The 4,095-nt window shown below is 45.2% G+C and overlaps 1 long non-coding RNA gene across 1 annotated transcript; it reads left to right on the top strand.

Annotated features, from left to right (window-relative positions):
* Nucleotides 1–279: 279 nt before the first annotated feature.
* LOC125510792 (uncharacterized) lies at nt 280–2,504 on the top strand. Its single transcript, XR_007284747.2, has 2 exons — nt 280–1,173; nt 2,186–2,504. It is a non-coding gene; the product is annotated as an uncharacterized LOC125510792 (long non-coding RNA).
* Nucleotides 2,505–4,095: the final 1,591 nt, after the last annotated feature.

The raw sequence follows: 4,095 nt of genomic DNA, 5'->3' as shown, positions 1-4,095 counted from the left end.
TGGCTCGGGCGGCACGCGGGGCGCGAAGGCCGGGTAGCAGCGCCGATGCGGCCAGGAACAGCCACGGCGCGGGCGGGCGTGGCCATGGCCGGCGACGAGGGCACGAGGTGCGGTCGTGCGGCAAGTTTTGATGCCTAGTGCTCTCGGTTACGACTGTGCTGATAACGTGTTAGAAGAAATCGAGAGACAAACAAAATGATTCAACTCATTTCTTTATTGATGATACAATTACACAATATATGGATTCCGAAGGGACACGAGTAGTGTCGGTTAGCGAGACCAAAGGAAGGGTCACGCCGGTCGCCAACAGACGGCAATTAGAAGGGGAGATTTCCTTGCAATTAAACATAACACCGCCCGCGCGGCAGATCTAGCCGAGGCTGACGCCACCACCCTGGCCATGCACCCACACCATCCTTCGCCGAGCCAGCCCTCCACGCAGACAGAGCCTTGAGAACCTCCTAAGAGCTCACCTGTGCGCTGTCACGGCCTAGCCCAGCGCCGTGTCACCGCCGGAACCGCTGCCCCGCGTCGAGTCCCCATGCACGGAGAAGAGAGAAGGCCCCGCCACTGCTAGCACTCGGCAGCTTGGGCTTTCCCCCTCAGTCGTGCGCGAGACAGCAAGGAGCTTAGTCCATTGCCACCATTACATATGTGGCTTTCTGAATCCTATTAGGTCACAGAGACTGAGCGCGCACTATTATGGATGTAGCAGATGGGTACTCAAGTAAATTGCCACATTTACTTGTACAGACTACCTATGAACTCATGTTCGGCTTGGTCAGTTGCCACCATTACATGCTTTCTTAATACCCAAATACTTCAGAGTGCACACGCACTATCTCGACGAAACGAGCGGCTGAACGCGAGCCACTCGATCAGCCTAGATTGTGCGGTCCTCGGCGTCAGCTCGTACCTGGTCGGGAGGCGACCGAACGCGCATGTGGCTGAGGCCGCCCGCAAGCGCCGGTCTGTGTAGACAGAATGAAGGGTGAGCCACGCCTCTTTCTCCTTCCCTGATCCACTTCCCTCTCTTCTCGCCATGTTCGTTCCCCAAATCCGGCGGCGAGAGGCAGTCGTTGCCAGGCCGTTGCTGCATGCAGCCGAAGACAGGGGGCAGGGAAGGGGAAGGGCTGGAGCGCGGCGGGGATCCGCTTCTCGTCGCCGGTGTAGGTACGGTCGCCCGCCAATTTTGCCTCGCATCTCGTGCTTCCCCATTTTTCCATCGGTCGTGGTCGGGGTCCCCGTCATGGGCTCGCCGGAGAGGGGTTCTAGGGTTTTCGGTGGATATCCGGCGAGTATGAGGTAGCTTTCGCGGAAGGTCGTGCCCACGACTAACTAGTCACATTCGGCCTTGTTGTGTAGTAGAAGGGCGTGGTGGTCAGATCCATGGTGGCTGGGGCCGGAGTACAGGGATGCAGCGTGCAGGCTTCGCTATGGTGGCGGATTGGTCGTGAAGGAGTCGGTTGGATAGATATGTCCTTCCATGGATTAACATCCATGGATCTATAGTTGATCTGCTAGGGGAAGGTAGAGAACTAGCCCCAGCGGCTTTTCACATGATTTTTGCTGATTTTGAGAGGGGGAATTGCTATGTGTAGTCAGTCTGTTTTTTCTATGCAACTAGGGCCCCGTTTCTGTGCAATTTATCATAGCCACTAGCCAAATTTGTAAGTCAGTTTTTGGTGTTAGTTCTGTGCAACTAGGGGCGCCTCCATGTGCAATCTATTACATTTGGTAGCCAAATTTTGTAAGCAAACTAGGCAAAATAAATCGTGTTCTCTGTATATCAATTTTTTGGTGTTAGTTATGTGCAACTAGGGGTTCCTTAGCAATCTATCATATCTTTGTAGCCCAATTTGTAAGCAAACTAGGCAAATAATTTTCGTTCTCTGTATATCAGTTTTTGGTGTCAGTTCTGTGCAAATTGGGGAGCCTTCCTGTGCAATCTATCATATCTTCTAGCCAAATTTGTAAGCAAACTAGGCAAATAATTTTATTTTAGTTCTGTGTAACTAGGGTCTGGGATCCTGCGCAACTAGGGATACATTACTGTGCAACCAGAGGAAATGTGCCTGGTAGTGAAACATAGGTTCATATTTTCCTTTTCTTTTATCCTATGGCCATTTATTTATGCTATTTTCTTTTACCCTCTCCGTAGTTTAATGTTTTTTGTTCATTGTAGGGTTTTCCAAATAGGACCTCTTGGCGGAACTCAAAACGGGCGGCTAAGCAGCAACCACGTGCTGCTGATAATGATGGGGATGGAGAGGATGATGATGTGCCTAGAGAGTATATAAATGAGCTGGTATCCTCAGGCTTTTCTAGTTGCACAAGAGTACCGATTGTTGACATCCTTAGCATTTCTAGTTGCACAATACCATCCAACTAGTTGACATCCTCAGTCTTTTTGTAGCTGTGTTGAAACCCTCAGCATTTTCTTCTAGAATCCTAAAACCTGAACGTGCAATTATTTGATTGGTCATGCAAATGTTGAATATTTCTTTTCCCAAGTGTATCTAATTAATTGTCATCCTCAAGATTTATAGTTGCACAAGAGTATACAATTAGTTGGTATCCGCAGCATTTCTACTTGCACAAACAGTATCCAACTAATTGAATTCCTCAGCCACAAGAGTAAATATTTTTTAGTCTCATCTTCACATTTTTGAGGGTTGCCCAAGAGTATCTGATGATTTGGTACCCTCAGCCTTTCTAGTTGCACAAGAGTATTTAATTTGTTGGCATCCTGAGCATTTCTAGTTACACAATAGCATCTAACTAGTTGACATCCTCATCCTTTCTAGTTGCACAAGAGTAACTATTTTAGTTGGCATCCTCTGCATTTTGTAGTTGCACAACTAACATAATATCAAGTTGGCATCGTCAACCTTTTTTATCCAGTTTTTCTGAAGAACAACAAATATTTTGTATGCAGTGTTAACTAATCATCTTTGTCACCTTTTGTTTGCAAAACCTCAGGTGATCACGTTGGAATGTGATCACCTTTGGCACCGTTTTCTGATGACAGGAAATAAAATTTCATCTTCTTTTCTGTTTCACTTTTAGTATATAGAACATCCTATAGAACATATTCCCCCTATTGCAATTTGTGTGAGACAAGACTATTTGTACACTCGTTTTTAATACTGTTCTTGTGCTTTTTCTAGTCTAGTTTCTTTGTTGCACACTTTTGCAGCAAAAGTTGGCTTTTCATATAAGTTTAGCTGCACAATTATATGTTTATATTTGCACAGACAACAAATCCAGTCTTTTTTAGTTTCATCTAGTCTGTGTGTTGGTTGCACACATTTTTTGCAGGAAAAGATAAACTGAATGTAGTGTTTGTGCAAATAAAAGTCCATATTTGTGCCAACTAAACATGGATCCAAAACCATCTTTTCCTGCAATGTGTGCAACCAACAGCCAAAAGACTAGAATAGATGGACTCCAGTCTGGGCTGTTTTGTTGCACACATTTGCATAAAAAGGTTGGCTTGGACCCATGCTTAGTTGCACACATTTGTTCTTCTTTTTGCATAAACAATAAACCCAGTCCATCTTTCTAGTCTCGGATTTTTTTTTTGCACACATGCTGTAGGAAAATTGGTTTTGAACCAATGTTTTTAGTTACATAAATATGTGCTTCTTTTTGCACAAATAGTACACCTAGTCCATCTTTCTAGTCTCGGCTGTTTCTTGCACACATTTTGCAGAAAGTTGTCCTTGGATTAGTGCTTAATGTGCACATATATTTACTCTTTTATAGTTTTGGCTGTTGGTTGCACACATTGCAGGAAAAGATGGCTTGGATCCATGATTTAGTTGCACAAATATGTACTCCTTTTGCACAAAAAGTACATCCACTCCACGTTTCTAGTCTGGGCTGCTTGTTGCAAAAAAATTTGCAGAACTACTCCCTTGTGTCTATTTGCACACATCCAGACAGAAGTTGGTTTTCCTACTAGGTTTAGTTGCACAGAGTGGTGTTTAATTACACAGACATCAGATTACTGTTGCTACTCCCTCCAAGTGAAAACCACACGTCATGAGTAGGAAGAAAGTTGCACATCGACTATCATTTAGTTGCATATCG

This window comes from Triticum urartu, chromosome 5A (genome assembly GCF_056163025.1).
Source record: "Triticum urartu cultivar PI428250 chromosome 5A, HENAU_Tu73, whole genome shotgun sequence".
Taxonomy (NCBI): domain Eukaryota; kingdom Viridiplantae; phylum Streptophyta; class Magnoliopsida; order Poales; family Poaceae; genus Triticum; species Triticum urartu.
This window is presented reverse-complemented; position numbering and strand designations above follow the sequence as displayed.